Genomic DNA, 22,878 nt, shown 5'->3' with positions numbered 1-22,878 from the left:
CACCTAAGTTTAGCTCCCACTTAAAAAGTGAGAAGTGTAGTATTTGGCTTCTGTTCCTACATTCATTTGCTTAGGATAATGGCTTCCAGCTGCATCCATGTTGCTGCAAAGGACATGATTTCATTCTTTTTTTTTTTGAGACGGAGTTTTGCTCTTGTTACCCAGGCTGGAGTGCAATGGCACGATCTCGGCTCACCGCAACCTCCGCCTCCTGGGTTCAGGCAATTCTCCTGCCTCAGCCTCCTGAGTAGCTGGGATTACAGGCACGTGCCACCATGCCCAGCTAATTTTTTGTATTTTTAGTAGAGATGGGGTTTCAACATGTTGACCAGGATGGTCTCGATCTCTTGACCTCGTGATCCACCCGCCTCGGCCTCCCAAAGTGCTGGGATTACAAGCGTGAGCCACCGCGCCCGGCCTTCATTCTTTTTTATAGCTGCATAGTAGTCTGTGTTATATATGTATCACATTTTCTTTATCCAGTCCACCATTGATGGATTCCACATCTATGCTCTTGTGGATGGTGCTGCAGTGAACATACAAGTGCATATGTCTTTGTGGTAGAATGATTTATTTTTTTCTGGATATATACCCAGTAATTGGATTGCTGGGTCAAATGGTATTTCTAAGTTTTTTGAGAAATCTCTGAACTCTTTCCACAGTGGCTGATCTAATTTATATTCCCATCAGCAGTGTGTAAGCATTGCCTTTTCTCCACAGCATCTGCCATCTGGTCATTTTTTGATTTTGTAATAATGGCTATTCTGACTGATATGAGATGGTACCTCATTGTGGTTTTGGTTTGCGTTTCTCTGGATGGTATTCTCTTTAATCCTGAGTGCTACCACTGGATGAAATGATGATCAAAGAAATGATGAAGGGGCCAAGGGAAATAAAGATGTAAAAGAATAGATAAGAAGAGCAGGAGCAAGAACGTAGGGGAGAAGATGAAAAGCAGATAAGCTGGAGAACTGGGAGACACCCTAAGGTACAGGGACCATTGTTTTGTTTTCTTACATCTCAATTGCAAACAATGTCTTGCTTTTGCTTCTTAGAAAGTTTGAAGTTTTGTCTTCAGAAGTTTCTTCATGACAAGCAGTATAGCAGAAAGAAATGGCTGTAATGTTTCGGAAAGAATGGGAGGTGTTTTAATTTTTTACTGTTGAATTTTCCAGTTGGTATAGGCTTCTGCCTGAGGTTTGGAAGCCAGTCAGCAGAGGATGTTTACACAAACATCTGAGCCAGAGTGGACTGCAGGGCAGACCCAGGTAATCAGTGGAATCTATCATCCTGTGACTGGGGAAGGATCATGTTTTATTATTGTGTATATAGGTGTAGACTGGGAACTCCCTTCTACCAGGTTTTTTGCCTTATTAATTTTAATATCCTCAACCTAAGCTCAATGCCTGGTACAGACTTTACTTTTGTTAAAGGATAAACGTAGAATTTCTGCTAGACACTTAAAGAATACAATAATCATCATCCTTTGTCAGGAGATATTAAAAATCACTGGACTATTATAATAGTCATAATTTTGATATCATACATTAAGTAATTTATATTTTTCTTTTTTTTGTATTTGGAAAATTGAGCATGAGTTAACAATATCTGAAAAGGGTGAAAGACATTCCACTTGACCCCATGAAATGAATTATTTAATTCTGAGATCATAAATGCAGACAATCTGAAAAGGCTTAAATAGGATTATTTATTTTTTATTTACATGGTCATTATCATCATTATTATTGCTACATTTAATATTTACTGAATGTCAGGTAACCTTGGGCTAAGAATAGCATAGAATAAAGGAGAAAGTTAGTGGTTTAACATACAAAATTAATCTCCAAAATGGAAACTGAGATTCTTTTGTGATGAGTAGTTCCTTCAAGAGTAAGAATTTGATTGAGGACAAAAATGAACCACACAGATTGGTTTAGTTTCTAGGATGGTCCACATTGCTGTAGCTGGATTCATTTTGGAGATGTTTTTCATTTCTTCATTATCAATGTCTTTTTTAAAAAAATTTTATACTTTCTAAGTTTTGGGATACATATGTAGAACGTGCAAGTTTTTTACATAGGTATACAAGTGCCATGGTGGTTTGCTACACCCGTCAACCCATCATCTACATTAGGTATTTCTCCTAAAGCTATCCCTCCCCTAGCCCTTCACCCTGACAGGCCCCGGTGTGTGATGTTTCTCTCCCTTTGTCCATGTGTTCTCACTGTTCAACTCCCACTTATGAGTGATAACATGCGCTGCTCGGTTTTCTGTTGCTATGTTAGTTTACTGAGAATGATAGTTTCCAACTTCTTCCATGTTCTTGCAAAGGACACGAACTCATCCTTTTTTACATCTGCATAGTATTCCATGGTCTATATGTGCCACATTTTCTTTTTCCAGTCTATCATTGATGGGCATTTTGGGTTGGTTCCAAGTCTTTGCTATTGTGAACAGTGCTGCAATAAACATATGTGTACATGTGTCTTTATAGTAGAATGGTTTATAACTCTTTGGGTATATACCCAGTAATGGGATTGCTGGGTCAAAAGGTATTTCTGGTTCTAGATCCTAGAGGAATTGCCACACTATCTTCCACAATGGTTCAACTAATTTACACTCCCACCAACAGTGTAAAGGCATTCCTATTTCTCCACATCCTCTCCAGCATCTGCTATTTCCTGACTTTTTAATGATCCCCATTCTAACTGGCGTGAGATGGTATCTCAATGTGGTTTTGATTTGCATTTCTCTAATGACCAGTGATAATGAGCTTTTTTTTTCATATGTTTGTTGGCTGCATAAATGTCTTCTTTTGAAAAGTGTCTGTTTATATCCTTTGCCCACTTTTTGATGGAGTTGTTTTTTCTTGCAAATTTGTTTAAGTACTTTGTAGATTCTGGATATTAGCCCTTTGTCAGATGGGTAGCTTGCAAAAATTTTCTCCTATTCTGTAGGTTGCCTGTTTACTCTGATGATAGTTTCTTTTCCTGTGCAGAAGCTCTTTAGCTTAACGAGATCCCATTTGTTAATTTTGGCTTTTACTGCCATTGCTTTTGATGTTTTAGTCATGAACTCTTTGCCCATGCCTATGTCCTGAATAGTATTGCCTAGGCTTTCTTCCAGAGTTTTTATGGTTTTAGGTCTTATGTTTAAGTCTTCACTCCACCTTGGGTTAATTTTTGTATAAGGTGTAAGGAGGGGGTCCAGTTTCAGTTTCCTGAATATGGCTTACAAGTTTTCCCGACACAATTTATTAAATAGGAAATCCTTTCCCCATTGCTTGTTTTTATCATGTTTGTCAAAGATCAGATGGTTGTAGATGTGTGGCATTATTTCTGAGGCCTCTGTTCTGTTCCATTGGTCTATATATCTGTTTTGGTACCAGTACTATGCTGTTTTGATTACTGTAGCCTTGTAGTATGGTTTGAAGTCAGGTAGTGTGTTGCCTCCAGCTTTGTTCCTTTTGCTTAGAATTGTCTTGACTATACCGGCTCTTTTTTGGTTCCATATGAAATTCAAGGTTTTTTTTTTTTTTACAATTCTGTAAAGCAAGTCAATGGTAGCTTGATGGGGATAGCATTGAATCTATAAATTACTTTGGGCAGTACGGCCATTTTCACAATATTGATTCTTCCTATCCATGAGCATGGAATGTTTTTCCATTTGTTTGTGTCCTCTCTTATTTTCTTGAGCAGTGGTTTATAGCTCTCCTTGAAGAGATCCTTCACATCCCTTGTAAGTTGTATTCCTAGGGATTTTTTTCTCTTTGTAGCAACTGTGAATGGGAGTTCACTTATGATTTGGCTCTCTGTTTGTCTATTATTGGTGTATAAGAATGCTTGTGTTTTTTGTACATAGATTTTGTGTCCTGAGACTTTGCTGAAATTGTTTATCAGCTAAGGAGATTTTGGGCTGAGATGATGGGGTTTTCTAAAGATACAATCATGTCATATGCAAAGAGACCATTTGGCTTCCTCTTTTCCTATTTGAAAATGCTTTATTTCTTTCTCTTGCCTGATTGCCCTGGCCAGAAATTCCAATACTATGTTGAATAGGAGTGGTGAGAGAGGGCCTCCTTGTATTGTGACAGTTTTCAGAAGGAATGCTTCCAGTTTTTGCCCATTCAGTATGATGTTGGCTGTGGTTTTTCATAAATGGCTTTTACTATTTTGAAATAGATTCCATCAATACCTAGTTTATTGAGAATTTTTAGCATGAAGGGGTATTGAATTTTACTGAAGGTATTTTCTGCATCTATTGAGATAATCATGTGGTTTTTGTCATTGGTTCTGTTTATGTGATGGATTATATTTATAGATTTGCATATGTTGAACCAGCCTTGCATCACAGGGATGATACTGACTTGATCATGTTGGATAAGCTTTTTGATGTGCTGCTGGATTCGCTTTGCCAGTACTTTATTGAGGATTTTTGCATAGATGTTCATCAGGGAAATTAACCTGAAATTTTCTCTTTTAGTTGTGTTTCTGCCAGGTTTTGGTATCAGGATGATGCTGGCCTCATAAAATGTGTTAGGTAGAATTCCTTCTTTTTCTATTGTTTGGAATGGTTCCAGAAGGAATGGTACCAGCTCCTCTTTGTACCTCTGGTAGAATTCGGCTGTGAATCTGTCTGATCCTGAGCTCTTTTTGGTTGGTAGGCTATTAATTGCTGCCTCAATTTCAGAACTTGTTATTGGTCTATTCAGGGATTTGAATTCTTCCTGGTTTAGTCTTGGGAGAGTATATGTGTCCAGGAATTTTTCCATTTCTTCTTGATTTTGTAGTTTATTTGCACAGAAGTGTTTATAGTATTCTCTGATGGTAGTTTGTATTTCTGTGGGATCAGTGGTGATAGCCCCTTTATCATTTTTTATTGTGTCTATTTGATTCTTCTCTCTTTCCTTCTTTATTATTCTGTCTAGTAGTCTATCTATTTTGTTAAATTTTTTTTTAAAAAACAGCTCCTGGATTCATTGATTTTTTTGAAGGGTGGTTTTTTGTGTGTGTATGTCTATCTCCTTCAGTTCTGCTCTGATCTTAGTTATTTCTTGTCTTCTGTTAGCTTTTGAATTTGTTTGCTCTTGCTTCTCTAGTTCTTTTAATTGTGATGTTAGGGTGTTGATTTTAGATTTTTTCTGCTTTCTGCTGTGGGCAGTTAGTGCTATAAATTTCCCTCTAAATGCTGCTTTAGCTGTGTCCCAGAGATTCTGGTACATTGTGTCTTTGTTCTCATGGGTTTCAAATAACTTGTTTATTTCTGCCTTAATTTCATTGTTTACTCAGTATTCATTCAGGAGCAGGTTGTTCAATTTCCATGTAGTTGTGTGGTTTTTAGTGAGTTTCTTAATCTTGAGTTCTAATTTGATTGCACTGTAGTCTGAGAGACTGCTACGATTTTCATTCTTTTGTATTTGCTGAGAAGTGTTTTACTTCCAATTATGTGGTCCATTTTAGAAGAAGTGTGATGTAGTGCTGAGAAGAATGTATATTCTGTTGATTTGGGGTGGAGAGTTTTGTAGATGTCTATTAGGTCTGCTTTGTTCAGAGCTTAGTTCAAGTCCTGAAGATCTTTGTTAATTTTCCGTTTCATTGATCAAATATTGACAGTAGGGTATTATACTCTCCCACTATTATTGTGTGGGAACCTAAGTCTCTTTGTAGGCCTCTAAGAACTTGCTTTATAAATCTGGGTGCTCCTGTGTTGGGTGCATGTATATTTAGGATAGTTAGCTCTTCTTGTTGTATTGATCCCTTTACCATTATCTAATAATCTTCTTTGTCTTTTTTGGTCTTTGTTGGTTTAAAGTCTGTTTTATCAGAGACTAGGATTGCAACCCCTGCTTTTTTTTTTTTTTTTTTTTTTTTTTTTTTTTTTTTTTTTTTTTGCTTTCCATTTGCTTGGCAAATCTTTCTCCATCTCTTTATTTTGAGCATATGTGTGTCTTTGCAGGTGAGATGGGTCTCCTGAATACTGCATACTGACGAGTCTTGACTATTTAACCAATTTGCCAGTCTGTGTCTTTTAATTGGGGCATTTAGCCCTTTTACATTTAAGGTTAATGTTGTTATGTGTGAATTTGATCCTGTTATTGTGATGCTAGCTGGTTATTTTGCCCATTTGATGCAGTTTCTTCATAGTGTTGATGGTCTTTACAGTTTGGTATGTTTTTGCAGTGGCTGCTACCGGTTTTTCCTTTCCATATTTAGTGCTTCCTTCAGGAGCTCTTGTAAGGCAAGTCTGGTGGTGACAAAATCTCTCAGCATTTGCTTGTCTTTAAAGGATTTTATTTCTCCTTCACTTATGAAGCTTAGTTTGGCTGGATATGAAATTCTGGGTTGAAAATTATTTTTTTTAAATATGTTGAATATTGGCCCCCACTCTTCTGGCTTTGAGGGTTTCTGCAGAGAGATTAGTCTGATGGGCTTTCCTTTGTGGGTAACTCAACCTTTCTCTCTGGGTGGCCTTAATATTTTTTCCTTCATTTCAATTTTGGTGTATTTGATGATTATGTGTCTTGGGGCTGCTCTTCTTGAGGAGTATCTTTGTGGTGTTCTCTGTATTTCCTGAATTTGAATGTTGGCCTGTCTTGCTAGATTAGGGAATTTCTCCTGGTGATAGCTTGAATAGTGTTTTCCAACTTGGTTTCATTCTCCCCATCACTTTCAGGTACACCAGTCAAACATAGGTTTGGTCTTTTCACATTGTCCCATATTTCTTAGAGACTTTGTTTGTTTCTTTTCATGCTTTTTTCTCTTATCTTGTCTTTATACTTTATTTCATTAAATTGATCTTCAATCTCTGATATCCTTTCTTCCACTTGATTAATTCACTATTGATACTTGAGTATGCTTCATGAAGTTCTCGTGCTGTGTTTTTTTAGCTCCATCGGGTTATTTATGTTCTTCTCTAAACTGGTTATTCGAGTTAGCAATTCCTCTAACCTTTTTTCAAGGTTCTTAGCTTCCTTGTATTGGGTAAGAACATGTTCCTTTAGCTGAGAGGAGTTTGTTATTATCCACCTTCTGAAGCTTACTTTTGTAAATTCATCAAACTCATTCTTGTTCCCTTGCTGGTGAGGAGTTGTTTTCCTTTGGAGAGAAGAGGCATTCTGGGTTTTTTGAATTTTCAGCCTTTTTGAACTAGTTTTTCCTCATCTTCGTGGGTTTATTTACATTTCATCTTTGATGTTGTTGACCTTCAGATAAGATTTCTGTGTGGATGTTCTTTTTGTTGATGTTGATGCTATTCCTTTCTGTTTGTTAGTTTTCCTTTTAACAGTCAGGCCCCTCTGCTGCAGGTCTGCTCTAGTTTGCTGGGAGTCCACTCCAGACCCTGTTTGTCTAGCTATCACCAGCACAGGCTGCAGAACAGCAAAGATTGCTGCCTGTTCCTTCCTCTGGAAGCTTCGTCCCAGAGGGGCACCTGCCAGATGCCAGCCAGAGTTCTTCTTTATGAGATGTATGTCGACCCCTGCTGGGAGGTGTCTCTCAGTCAGGAGGCATGGGGTCAGGGACGCACTTGAGGAGACAGTCTGTCTCTTATCAGAGCTTGAATGCTGTGCTGGGAGATCCTCTGATTTCTTCAGAGTCAGCAGGTAGGAATGTTTAAGTCTGCTGAAGCTGTGCCCACAGCTTCCCCAGGGAGTTGGGAGTTTTATCTATAAGTCCCTGACTGGGGCTGCTGCCTTTCTTTCAGAGATGCCCTGCCCAGAGAGGAGAAATCTAGACAGGCAGTCTGGCTACAGTGGGTTTGTCAAGCTACGGTGGGCTCTGCCCAGTCCAAACTTCTCTGTGGCTTTGTTTACACTGTGATGGGGAAACCACCTACTCAAGCCTCAGTAATGGCAGATGCCCCTCTCCCCACCAAGCTCAAGCCAGGTCAACTTCAGACTGCTATGCTGGCAGCGAAAATTTCAAGTCAGTGGATCTCAGTTTGCTGGGCTCCGTGGGGGTGGGATCTACTGAGCTAGACCACTTGGCTCCCTGGCTTCAGCCCCCTTTCCAGAGGAGTGAATGGTTATGTCTTGCTGGCATTCCAGGTGCCACTGGAGTATAAAGAAAAAATCCTGCAGCTAGCTCAATGTCTGCCCAAATGGCAGCCCAGTTTTGTGCTTGAAACCCAAGGGCCTGGGTAAGCCAATTCCTTGCAATATCTCTCTCTCTCTCTTTTGGATATATAATTCACATACAATACAATTTACCTATTTAAAGTATACAAATCAATGGTTTTTGACATATTACATTATTAATTTTTTAAAAAATGGTGGTAAATATATAGATAACAAAATTTGCTGTTTTAGTGATTTCTAAGTGTACAACTCAGTGGCATTAATTATATCAATAATGTTATGAAACCATCACCACTATGTATTTCCAAATTTTTTCATCATTCCAAACAAAAACTCTGTAGCCATTGAGCAATAATTCTCCCTTTTCCCTTCTTTTCAGGTCATGGTAACCTCCAATATATTCTCTGTCTCTATGAAATTGACTGTTCTAGATATTTCACATGAGTAGAATCATACAATGTTTGTTCTTTTGTGTCTGGCTTATTTCATTTAGCATAAGTTTTCAAAGTTCACCAATGTTGTAGCATGTATCTATGGCTGAGCAATATTCTAGTGTATGTATATACAGCATTTCATTTATCCATTCGTCAATTGCTGGACACTTGGATTGAACATTTTGGCTATTGTGAATAATGCTGCAACAAACATTGGAATATAAATATTTGTATAAGTCCTTGCTTTCAATTCCTGTGGGTATATTCCTAAGAATAAAATTGCTGGATCATATGATAATTCTATGTAATAATTCTTTTACAGTATATATCTCTTACCTTGTTTCCTTCCATGGTTGAACCCTGGCTAATATAAAGGTGTAATATGGGGGAGGGAAGAGAAAGAGAGAACATGGTAGAACTGAGAGTAATCTATGGTGCATGTTTGCTATATTTGCTCCAATTACATTTTTTAAAAATTATTTATTTAGTTTTATTAGAGACAAGGTCTTACTCTGTCATCCAGGCTGAGTGCAGTGAAGCAGTCATAGCTAACTGCAACCTTGAACTCCTGGGCTCAAGTGATCTTCCTGTCTCAGCCTCCTGAGTAGCTAGGACTACAGGCATGCACCACCCTACCTGGCTAAATTTTTAAGTTTTATAGAGATGGGGTCTTACTATGTTTCCCAGGCTGGATTTTTAAAAAATGTAACAATAGAATGCAGTAGAAAGTCTTATAATCTTTTCTTGACTTCCGCATTCACTACCCCTCCTTTCCTGGGATAAGAAATATTCTATATCTGGTGTGTATCCTTCTAATCTATGTTTATGCATTTTCAAAATATGCAAATGTATATAAAGTTCTGGGTGTTATAGTTTGAGTTTTAGAAATATACAGAAATGGCATAATCCTTTATCCATTTTTACCTTACTTTTCACTACTATAATTTACTATGCATTTATATAAATTTATACATTTAAATCTAGTTCATTTATTTCAACTTCCGAATATCATTCCATTGTAAAAATACACCATTATTTTTACATTTATTTTCATTTTTAATTTTTTAATATTTTACTTTAGGTTCCAAGATACATGTGTAGTACATGAAGTTTTGTTACATAGGTATACATGTGCCATGGTGGTTTGCTGCACCTATTGTCCTGACCTCTAAGTTCCCTCCCTTCATTCCGAATCCCCCAACAGGGCCTGGTGTGTGTTATTCTCCTCCCTGTGTCCATGTGTTCTCATTGTTCAACTCCCACTTATGAATGAGAACATGTGGTGTTTGGTTTTCTGTTCCTGTGTTAGTTTGCTGAGGATGATGGCTTCTAGCTTCATCCATGTCCCAACAAAGGCCATGATCTCATTTCTTTTTATGGCTACATAGTATCCCATGGAAAGTATACCACTATTTTTTATACACTTCCTTATCAATTCTGATTTCCCACTATTTCAAAGAATGCAACAGTGGATCTTTTTGTGTGTTTCCTTATGAAAAAAGTACACAAATTAGGATAAAAATAAAGTTTGAATCTTTACTGCTCTTTTATCTGTGGATAATCTGATGTTTATGACATTCATTGAGTTTTTAATTTCAAAGATCACTTTTTTGAGAAGTTTTATTTGGATTTTTAAAAAATTCACCTGTTCATTTTACATATTTTCTTATTTCATTATGATATTTCCTCCACTGTATAAAGGAAGGGCATAAAGAGAAATAGAAAAGAAAGAGGATGGTGTTGTCAGAACTTGGTAGCTGGCTGAACATGGACAGTAAAGAACACAAGGTAAAAATATTAGCAATAATGAACATTTATTGAGTTCTTATGTGTCAGGCACTGTGCTAAACACATTACATGCATGAACTGATTAATCCTCTGTGCAGTAAATGTGTTGTCTGGGAATCTAGATGTTCTTATCAACCTGTAGACCTGATAAAAATATCGATGTTTACCTGGAGCTTTGGGCCATGCCAGATAGTTTATACTAACAAGGTTATTATAGTGATTTATGGTGGGGGCTTTGGGCTTGACATCTGGAGAGGCTGAAATTAGCCACCTGGGTGGTCAGCCCTGTGTATATAACTGATCCTTATTAAAAACTCTGAATACTAAGGCTCAGATGAGCTTCCCTGTTTGGCCATACTCCATGCATATTGTCCCACATTGTTGCTAGGAGAAGTTATTGGTGTCCACATGATCCACTGGGAGAGGATAACTGGAAGCTCTGTGCCTGGTCTCTACTGGACTCTGCCCCATGCACCAATTCCTTTTGTTGATTTTAGTTTTTATTCTTTGGCTCTAAGAAACTGTAATCGAGAGCACAATGGCATTTCTGAATTCTCTGAGTTCTAGCCAACTATTGAACCTCAGAGTGGTTTTGGGGGATTTCTGAACTGCATCCTTACAAAACCTTCTTCAGGTAGATATTATGATTAATTTCATTTTTATAGATGAGGACACCAAAGATTAAAGAAATTAAGTAAGAAATAATGAAACCTTAGTGTAAATGAAGACCTGCATGGTTCCCATACCTGCCCATCCTAAACTTTCTAAACCTGTGCATCCTATGCTTCTGGCATAGGATGGATGCAATTCTCCAAGAAGTGGAATTGAGAAGGAATACATTTTGGGAGAATATGCTTTGTTCCTTTTTGTGGCAGCTGGATGTGTGGGTTTAGAGCTCAGAAACAGTCTGGGCCAAAGATACAGATTTAGGAGTCATTGGTGGGTGGGGTTGACAATAAGGGAATAGATATCATCATCAGGGTTGAGTATATAGAGAGAAAAGAGATGGACTGAGAACAGAATCCAAGACTCACCAATATAGAAAGATGGGATAAAGAGATGGAACCATATAAGGATACTGAACAAGGGTAATCAGAAAGAAAAAAAGAAAACCAGAAAATCATGCCAAGAATGTTAAGGGAGAAGAGTGTTTCTAAAAAGGAAGACAGGGCCAATGGTGTCAAACTTACAAATGGGTCACATAAGATTACTAGTGCCCATTGGATTTGGAAACTAGGAGACCATGGCAAGTGCAGCTTCAGATTAGGGATGGGAACCGGATGTAGTAGCAAGGGAGAGTATGGTGATGGGGAGGTAGATAACTCTTTCTTTGTCACCTGCAGTAGTCACTCAGTATTCGCTTGATTCCTTGAGATGCTATTTAACTGCTACTTTTTATCTCCCATGGGATTGTGATCTCCTTCAGGTCCCAGCCTGTCTCTGATCCTAAGTCTCACAGAGAATTTGCCATGGTAATAACTACAGTGCCAGTGCAAGTTCTTATTTAATGAGAGTTAGGTATGCTGAAGAGGGGCTCATGAAGGGAGTGGGAAGCCCTACAAAGGGAGTCATTCCTGGTGGGGTTCAGAGCATACCTGGGAAGGCAAGGGCTCATAGGATGCAGTTGTGTTTGGGAGTTAACAGAAGCTCTGGATCAGAGAGACCCAGTCTCAAATCTTGGTTCTGAGACTTTTTGTGTAACTTTGAGCAACTATTCTGTTTTAGTTTTCTTATTTGCAAAAAGGCTATATTAGTTTGCTAGGGCTCTCATAGCAAAATCCCACAGACTAGGTGGCTTAAACAGCAGAAGCTTTCTCAAAGGCTAAAAGTCCAAGAAGTTTTCTGGAGGCTAAAAGTCCAAAGTCAGGTTTGGTTTCTTCAGATGCCTCTGTCCTTGGCTTGCTGATGGACACTGTCTTGCTGCGTCCTCACCTGGTTGTCTCTCTGCATTGTTTATAGCCTGATCACTGCTTCTTATAAGGACACCAGTCATATTGGATTACAGCCCATCTTAATCACCCCATTTTAACTTAGTTAGTTCTTTAAAGATCCTAGCTCCAAATATAGTCATATTCTAAGGTCCAAGGGATTAGGTTGTCAACATAATTTTGGAGGAACACCATTCATGCCATAACAAAGTTGATAATAGTAAAACCTATTCAATATGATTTGGGGAAGAATAATTGAGAAAATATGTATAATACAATTAATATATTTACCTATAGTAACTATTAAATAAATAACCTAGATGAGAAGAAAACCTGCAGACCTGGAAAGGAAGTGCTTGCCTAGCTAGAAAAGGAAGTAAAAATGAAAACCCAAGGTTTACTTCCTGGGTCATTTCTTCCAGAACACATTCCCTGACCTAATCCCTTGCCTACAGGGGCATCTCCTCTTTGCTCTGGTCATGTCTGCCCATTTTGGTTACATTACTGCTCTCCTGGTGGTCTTCCCCATTGAGGGTGGATTCTTTAATATTAAGAATCATGTCTTTATTCTCTATATCATCCGCATACAATCAGAGCAAACTACACAAACATATTTGTTTATTTTTATCACATTTTTACAGCAAAGGTATACAAAAATAAATGAGAAATTAAGAATACTAAAAACATTGGTTTGAGTCATGAGTATTTTGAATCTTTTTATGAAGTTGCCACTTAGATTTCCCTCTTTGAATCAAGGCTACCTGATAAGTTTGCATGGCATGCAATCCACATACTGTTATGCTCTCTCAGTATTTAGCTAGCTTTCTCATTCTTCCTCCCTACTGCCCTAGAGCAAATATTGAATTTTAATTTTGTAATTTTATATCTAAATTTTAGCTACAGCCTTTTCACAGTTATAAATATATAGATCTCACTCCCCCCACCCCGGGCAGAAACACTCAAACTCAAAACAACCTTTATGTAAATTTGCCTTCCTAACTTCATGCACCTGAGTTAAATGAGGCTCAAAAACGCTTGCAATTCGCTTAATGTTTTCCTCCTGACACAGAATTTTAATTTGGAATTGTATTTTTGAAAAGGTAGTATGGTTTAGGAGGCTGCCAATTTAGGAGGTCATTTAAAATGATGCCTTCTCTGTTCAGGGAAGTAAGAGGGCTTTTTCCCGGGTATTAACTAGGCCAAAATTTACCAAGGTGAGGAAGCAAAAAATGTCCTTGACACTGAAAAGTTCTGTTTGGAAATCCGAGAAGTATTTGGAACTCCAGTTGTTGTTTTTAGTGCTGTTAATGGGCAACAGAATGCTAATCAGTCAGATTAACGAAATGGCTGAGTCATGCTGTAACCCTTCTCAAATAAGAAGTGCCCAGTTTGAGATGCTAAATGAAAACATAAAGGCAGCCAACCATACCATTCTTGAAAGATGAGAGAGTGCCAGCAAGGCTGTTAATGTAGCAAGTGAATTAAGTTTCACGTGTATGTGTGTGTGTGTGTGTGTGTGTGTAGATGCATGCCAGGTTTCACATCTAGATTCTACTCTAATAAGCTAAGGACTTAGATAAATGCTACAATAAAGATTTGGTCAGATCAATTTATTCTTTAAGGAAAATCTAGTCACAATTTCTGCTTGAAATAAAAGCTCAAAAACTTAATAATTAAATAAGTTTCTGAGCATTTTGGTTTTGGAAATTGCAAGTAGAAGGGCTGCCAGAATGGTGGAGGCAGGTTCTGGGGCGGGACTTGGTCTGGGATATGGGCACTGCAGATTTAGCCACACTGTTTTTGGATGTCTTAGCAAGAATGTCTTAGGCTTTCTTCAAGAGAAACTAATTTCCCATTGACATTTGGTTATTTTTTTCTTGTCTCAGTTGTTTCAGTGGTAACCCAAACAAGAGGTCTTAAGACAGGATTTCTTCTAAAGGCCTTGGTGGACAGTTCCAAAGTGTTTTTTGTGTTCCACAATTGTGACTGTTTCAGTTTCTCCCACTCTCAGTACAGTGGGACTGTGAACAAGATGACCAATGCAGGGTAATTGGTGCTGGCTGGCTTAAAACAAAAACACACAGGAGAACTTGTAGATGTGCAGCTGTAATAGGAAGACCAAGATTGTCACGTGTTCTCAGTTCGCACAGTATACTGCCAAGCAATGCTGAGAAACAAATGGCTTTTTCTTAGAATGACCTAGGCTAAGGGTATGATGAAGAAACACTTTTGAGCCAGGCATGGGATGCATGCCTGTAGTCCCAGCTACTCAGGAGGCCAAAGCAGGAGGACCATTTGAGCCCAGGAGTTCAAGTCTAGCCCATGCAACATAGCAAGATCCTTTCTCTGGAAAAACAAAAAACAAAACAAAACAAAACAAAAACAGTTTTATTTCTTTATTGCGCCATATCTTTAAAACCCCCTTGGAAGAGGAAACACTCTCATTTTATTAAAAACAAGCAAGAAAAAGCAAATATCATGGAGCTGGGACATTCTAGTTTTGGTGAGAATAAGATTGTGATGTGTGATGTGGAAAGGTGTCTTAATGAAGGTGAATCTAAGAAAAAGCATGTGGTTAGTGAATGTCACCTTACTGACTTTCTGATATGACTCAGCATGTCCCTAAGCATCTTCACGTTTTCTCTAACAGGAGAAAAAGGAATTCCTGGAGAAAAGTTGTGTATGTGCCTGCACTGGCACAGTTGAAAACTGTAATCAAAAGAAAACAAATTTGGCCTATGGTACTACATTATTGATGATGTCGTGATGAGCTATTGTAGAATTAGCTGGGGGCCACAGTCAACATTATTTTAAACAAGATAAGGATACATTCAGGTGTTAAAAAGGTCGTTCTAGCAGCCAACAAATTAGAGAGGCAGAAGCAGGGAGGACTGAGGGAGGCCGAACACCGGGGAGGCTGTTGATGTAACACTGGTCTGGGGTCCCTGACTAGGGTGCTAGTCAGACAGCTCTGTCTTTTGAAGGGTGATAGGCACCCTGGCAGCATAGACATCCCTGTGGGCTAACTTGAAATGCAAATTCATAGGCCCTTCCCTGACTTGTGAATCCGAATCTCTGGGGATGGTGTCCAGGAGACTGTTGTTACATGCTCTCTGGGGAATTCTTACAAACATTGAAAGTTGAGGACGTTGCTGTAAAGGATATCCATGGGAACAATCTCATTCTTCTTTGGTCACCTGCATGTATACTCATATCCATCTCCCGCTCTAGAGAAACTTGCTTGATATGATTTTGCTGTATCCGCACCCAAATCTCATCTTGAACTGTAGTTTCCATAATCCCCATGTGTCGTGGGAGGGACCTGGTGGGAGATAACTGAATCATGGTTACCTTCTTGCTGTTCTCCTGATAGTGAGTGAGTTCTCACGAGATCTGATGATTTTATTAGGGGCTTCCTCCCTGCCCCCGCTTTACACTGCACTTCTCTCTCCTGCTACCATATGAAGAAAGATATGTTTGCTTCCCCTTCCACCGTGATTTTAAGTTTCCTGAGGCCTCCTCAGCCATGCAAAACTGTGAGTCAATTAAACCTCTTTTCTTTATAAATTACCCCGTCTCGGATATGTCTTCATTAGCAGAGTGAGAATGGACTAATACAGCACTCGTCAGGGTTAACTTTCCATCCTACTGGAATGAGGGAATGCTTTTCAGCAACCAGGGTTCCACTTGGAAAACCACAACTTCCAGGGGATAAATCAGGCCACCTGGGAATAGTTTAGTCTCTTTACTTGAGAGGAGTGTTTCATCAGCTTCGATTCATCAGAGGATCTGGGCTGCATAGTAATAATAATCATCTGGTGACAACCAGCATTTGTTTAAGAGGGAATGGATGATGGCAGAATATGGAGATCTTAAGTGTTGAGCAGCAGTAAATCTTCTCTCTTTGTCTTTGTGGGCTAGGATAATACTAATCATTCTCTTCCTTCCTTCCTCTGAGGGCTATGCCTAGGCAGAAAAGAAGCAGGCAGCAGCCGAGGGGAATGTTTCAGGTTACCGCAAAGACCTCCAGAAAGGCCTCAAATCCTTCCTGTCTGTCAGTGTTCCCTCATGTACTGGACACTTTGAAGTTCAATCACCTTCTTGTATTATTTAAACCTTAGTCACTTAAAATATACATTTTTTTTTTCTGAGTGGGTAGTAATTTGATATTACCCTTCAGTGAATTTGAGGAGGACCCCAAATATGTATGTCATTACCTTAAAATATACATGTACTATAGCACCAATATTATATACCTTATACTAATGCACACATAACAATGAAAATATAAATGTATATCAATTATGCATTTCTCTCAATCCCCAATGGATCATGTGGTACATTCTGCTTCATTGGTTCCTGCTCTGAAATACAAGGTCTTAATCTGGGAAAATCCATGATGGGTTCCAAAGTGTTGGTCTACCCCCTGAAATAATATTCAGAATTTATAGGTACTTTTCTGGAGAGAAGGTGTACCTAGCGCTTTCTTGAAGTGCTTTTTCTAAAGGTTAAGAATCACAGGTAACTGAAAGAGGAGCTACAAATAGGATTTTGCAGGGATGATGATATCTCTATTTTCTAAATAGGCAAACTGTGATTCAGCAAAATTAGATGATTTCCTCAGATTTACTCACCAGGAACCAGATGAATCTGGGATCCAAAAAGGGGCAACAAGAGTCCTGAAAGATAAAGGGTTTAAGAACGGAGATTAGGCAATCAAGAGACACATCCTTTTTTCTAATATCTGAGAACCAGGGCTCACCCCTCCAGTTTTGCTGTTGATTCCTCCTCCCCCTGACTCTTCTGGGACAATCTCTATTCACTTTTCCCTCTCTTTTTTATACCTTTAGTTTCTCCCACTACATGGTGATTTTCAACAAAGCTCACTTTCAACAGGAAGGGTAAGTTAATGGTATGTGGCGTTTAATGAAAACAAACCCAAAACCTCATCAGGTAATTTTACCATCTCTGTTTCATTCTCTCCCCTCAAGTGAGAACTATTCCCTTGTATTATCTCTTACCCTCTTGCCTATGAACATACTCAGCATTTTCTATTATAAAAAAACATGTCCTTGACAATCACATGCTTTTTGTTCTCTTGGTTTCTACTTCTAAAGCACAATACCATTCCTGTAACTATGGTGCAGACACAGCTTCTATTAAAGTATGTACCCTCCAATAAGATTATATATTGCCTACCTACTTTCCTCTTTCAATTGATCATGAAGGTCTGGAGTAGTATGTCATCTTCATCTTCCTGGATCTGACTTAGTGCTAGAACAAAGCATGGTAACTCACGTATGTTGAAAAAATGGCTGGATTTCATTGTCTAAAATCACAAATTAAACTCTATGCTATACAGGATGAACAACTATCCTGGTTTGCCCAATCCTGAGAAATTTCCCAGGATGGAGAACTTTTAGTGCTAAAACTGAGAAAAGTTGGCGTATCTACTGTTTAATGTGATCTAGACCCTCTGTGATCTGGCCCCAAGAAGTTTTTTTCAGGCTCAACTTACATTATATCCTCTCAGACACCCCATGTTCCAAAAAAGAAAAGATAGTTCCCTGAAGATGGACCATTTGTTAAACCTATGATGAGAATGCAGGGCCTAGAGCTGAGTGTCCCAAGAAGATGGAGTGGTATTTGAGTGTATTTTGTTCAACTTGCAGCTGGAGGTCATATAAGTGGAGCTGACCCAGATTATACAGGAAGTGAGTGTGTTTGGTTGAAGGGGCAGGGTGTTTAAGAAGCAAGAAAGAAGTATGGTATAGTACAGGAGTTCTCAAAGTGTGGTCCTTGAATCAGCAGCATTAGTCTTACCTGAGAAGTTATTAAAATGCAAAATACTTCCCTCAACCCCACACTGAATCAGACACTCGAGGCATGGGGCCCAGCAGTCTATATTTTAATAAGCTGTGAACTATGATGCATGCACAAGTTTGAGAGCCACTGTATGGTGAAATAAACACCTTGCCAGGAGTCAGAAAACCTGGATTGTGATGCCAGTTATCGTGAAGTATTGGTGAAACTGTGGCCAAGTGGCTAAAGATCTCTGGGCCTCAGCTTCTCTATCTGTTAACTGTGGGTAATTCTCAAAAGAGTTGAGAAAGACCCCATGGAGGATCAGAAGACTATGGAGTTTCAGAGCCACTGTACAGTGAAATAAACTATTTCAACTTGCAACTGGAGGTCATATAAGTGGGAAGGGCCACTTACGGTGAAAGACCCTTTAGAGGTGACTCTCTACACTGTCATCATCTCTATGGAAACTCACTCTGCCACATGCAAGGGCATGTTAGGGATCATTCTTGAGTGTGAAGGCCAGAATATAAAATTTCATAGTGCCAAACCTGGTCGGGGCTGACATTCATTCTGAGTATGGAACAGAGCATCTCTTAGAGAAAACACTGGCTGTTCTCTCTGATGTTTTCTTAGAAAGTATCTTTTCCCAGATATCTCTAACGTTCTCTTATTTTACCCCATATGCACCTATAATCCTATAATTTCAACCAGTGTTGAAACCCTAATGAACACTTTGATTGACTACCTACTACATGCCTGTCACTGTGCTAGAGGGATGTTGAGAACCAACCAAAGCCAATTTGATAATCCACATTAAGCTTTTTAGGAAAAATATTGGTATATTGGTATTAGCATATAAATATAGCCTCAAATTGTTGAAAGTTGTTGACAGTGATAGATCTCTTTTGGGACAAGCTCAACACCAGGTTTTAATGACAGCAAGGCTCAGCTTGAATTCTGCTGCATATACAAATATATTTTAGCCAAGAGGCACAAAAAGTCGTAGAACCTGTTCTATAAGCTTGATACACAATCCTAGCCATGGGTCCCTTTGAGTGCTCCAACAGCAACGCCTTGAATGAATGGTTCACTAGAGACAAAGAGGCAATAGTTTAGTAGCAGGATTTAGCTAAAGTCCCAGCCAGATTCAGAAGAGGAGAATCCTTTGAGTCAGTGCTCGACCCAAGATAATTCCCATATCAAGCCTCAGGCACCGCTGTTAATTGCATAGACTATCTAGCTTGCTGGATTCTTGATTACGCACGAATGGGAATCCCTGCACAATATTTGGTCACATATCTTGATCACCACTCATTTCACCAGTGAAAAATCATTTTTTACATCCACGATGCTAACAAAGTCTCTGGAGTTGATCAACTGTCAAGATAGCTGAAATATTGATAGAGCCTCATGTGGAGGGTGAAGTTTCCATTAGAGGCTTTCAATTTCTATCCAACCACCCTGGAATGGGTATTCTCAATTAAGGCAGCTGACTTCCCCCTTCTCCAGCTAGATAAAAACTACCTACCCAACACTGTCTATGGGAAAGTATGTTAAATAAAATCATAGGTAGCATGATTGAGACAAAGAAAGAATATTATCAATTTCATAATGTTATAAAAGTGCTATACTTTTGGTTAGAAATCTCTAGTTAAAGATTTGAAATTTCATAGGATTCAACCTAAATACAAACTCCTTGAGAGTCTCTGAACTTGAGTGCTACTCATTGGTTTTCTGATCTGATTTTTGCTGCCTTCTCAACTGCCCTGCTTCTACCTCCCAAAAAACTTTGACCTTTGTTCTCTGCCTGGGATTATTTTGTCCCAATCCTTTTCCTGCTGTAATGCATCCTTCCCGTCCTATCTCAGATATTCCCTTATACAGAGAACTTTAGACTCTCCAAATACGCCATGTGTCCTCCCAGGACATCTTAAACCTCTGTGTTAACTCCTTTCTGAGCACTGTAATGTAAATCCTGTTTACTTATTTGTCTTGGCTGTTAGGTTGTGAGCTCCCTGAGAGCTGGGGCAGGACCTTCGTCATTGCCAGGACAGAGCAGAACGCAGCAAACAGCTCCTTGTGCTCCACCATGTGAATTCTTGAGAAGCTTCCTTGGGAGGGTGGAATGCCGGGTACATTACAGTTAGGTGCTGGATTTTGGGATATGGTCTGTAAGTGCCATAAACATGGTTAGCCATAGAAAAAAGTGAGGCTAATAGAAAGCCAATTAAAGTCATTTTAGACTTTGGGCTATAAGACTTTGTCCTAAGTCACCCAGTTGTAGAGACAGTGGAGGAAAACACAGAACTCTGATTCACCCACTGTGGGACAACGGCGCCCATTAACCTCGGAGCGAGCTGCAGGCATCACCAGGTCTGTTCAAAGGTGACAAACAGAGGGACGAAGGAGGAATAACAATAACAGTACGCCAGTTTAAACAGAAATGATATCATCTGGGATGACTCAAAGCATACAATTTAGTGTAATAAGAAATCAGAGAAAGGGAGAAACAGAGAGGATGAGAATAAGAACACATGTGCATACCAAAAATAAGAGAGAAAGCAAAAGACTGAAACTGCTGGATTTCAATGTCAGGTAGGTCTTTCTCATTTGCCAGGAAGAATTGCACCCAAGAAGGAAGATAACTGTACCTGCCACTCTGGAGTCCAGCTTATTATCTATTGTAGATTTTGACATCTTACTTAGCCTCATGAAAGTCTGATTTTAGGAAGAGTGTACATTATTTACATGAAAACAAATATGAGCATTAGGAGGCATTTTTCCCCTGCGTGCAATTCCTACTAAAGAATTTACATTCTTCTAATTTGCTGCTTTACTGCATCACTTAGTATCCGCCTGAGATGTGCACAATGTCCTCAAAGTCAGGAAGGTGCTGAGGAAATTTACTCTTTTTAGCACTGAATCACTTGCTCTCCTCTTTAAAGCCACCAAACTCTTTCTTATTAGAAATTCTCTTTTCTAAGCGTCCATTTTATTTTATAGGTATCAGCTGATCCCAACACAATGCAGGCTTGGGAAGATATCTGATTTTAACATTTAATTCTGAGTGTAGTGTTGCAGTATTTCCACTCTGATTGAAAATGGCTCTTTAAATAACAAATGCAGAGACGTGTTTTATTTATGTTGCAATTGATGAATTCTTCTTTAGAGTGGGGATTCTGAATGTATTTTAGCAACACACAAACATGACTACCATATGGTGGAGCTGCTTCCTGCAGAGAGTTAGGATAAACATCATGAATAGCATTAATGTAAACCACATGTATTAGTGGTACCCATCTTACTAGCTCAATAGACTTACAGACTGAAACCAAGCCAGAGTGTTTTAGGAAACCAAACATTGAACTTGTGATGCCAGGAGACTTTAGAGTTTTTTTTTTCCCTCTAGGAAAGGGATGGTAAGTTTAGCACATTTTCTTAAACACATAGGAATGCTTTTACTTACTGCATTTAGATTTTTAGGACTAAGAATGTCCCAGGAGGCCAACTTTGAAGCCAGCATGTACTGTGATTGTGGGCTTTTGTTACTTGCTAATTTCTATTAAAACTGAAAGAAATACAGAAAACCACTGAAGGCCTTTGCAGCATCGTAGGGTTGTACATTTGTAGTCATGCCCACTTAACCAGAAAGAGTAACTCACTGGCTCATGGAGAATATTTGTGCTTATTTAGGGCAAATCACACAGGTGAGGCTGATCCTCATTAGGACAAGGGAAAGGTGACGGAGGGCTGGCGGGAGTCATATTAATGGAGATCACTCTTTGCAGCATGTTTTATTTTCAGATGTCAGCAGGGAGTGAACTTCTCTGCTGTGTCATTTTTGCTCAACATTTTGTTGATATCATGTGACTTGACTGGATTATTACAATTATAAGCTATGGGGGCGGTATCCATTACTGCAACCTAGATTTTTAAAAATTCAAAGTCTTTTCTAAAGGGGTTGCTCCTTCATTGTGCTTGTCTCCTGCTGCTTAAATTCCCCACAGATGTAGTGAGATGGGAATAAAATATTCCTTGCTCCTTACTGTCTCTATCCCTTTCTGCCTTCTTATTTATTGAATCTCTACTCTGTACCAGATGTTGTGCTAGGTGCTTTCCATTGTTCTTGCAAAAGCATCACTTCTAATTCCAATTCTTCTATTTGCTCATCTGTTATCTATGGGAGGAGGACCTCCCATCCTTCTTTTTCTGTTTTTACCACCTGTTCCCACTTGCCTTTCTCCACACCAAGACCAGACGTTCCAATGTCTTTAACGGTAACATTAAAATCCATGTTGATAAGCTTGGCCACAAATTATTCATTGCTGATGCTGAGTGAAGGATATATTGGGATTTATTATATTAATTTTCTACTTTTATATAAGATTGAAGCTTTTCATGATAAAAAGCTAAAAGACTTCATGTTGATGACTCTTTCCAAAAGTTTGATCTTAAGAGTTCTTGAATATAATCTTCACCTCTGTTTCAGTTACCATGTGCAAGGGCACTTAGTGGACTTTTCTCTTCCAAGATTTCAGACCGTAAGATTTCCTTATCTGGACTCACTTTTCACTTTACCCACTTTCATTCATTCTCCCTAATTCATCAGTACCCAGATCTCCCATTTCTTTTCTACTCTCAGTTTTCAGTCTCAGGATCCATTTGTTTTGCTTTTGGTGTTGGTTAAATTCCAGGTTGGGCTGGATATTTTGAATTTGGCAATAAAATGGTTCTTATACCAGCGGCTTCCATTTCCTACTCACTTTTTATTATATGGTACTTCTTCTCATCTTCATCCCATTGAAGTCCCACGACATATTTTTGTCTCTGCTTATGTGCATAGCAAATA

This window comes from Aotus nancymaae, unplaced genomic scaffold (assembly GCF_030222135.1).
Source record: "Aotus nancymaae isolate 86718 unplaced genomic scaffold, 86718_ANA_hifiasm-v0.15.2.pri h1tg000020l, whole genome shotgun sequence".
NCBI lineage: Eukaryota > Metazoa > Chordata > Mammalia > Primates > Aotidae > Aotus > Aotus nancymaae.
The sequence above is the reverse complement of the archived record's forward strand: the minus strand, read 5'-3'. Positions refer to the sequence as shown.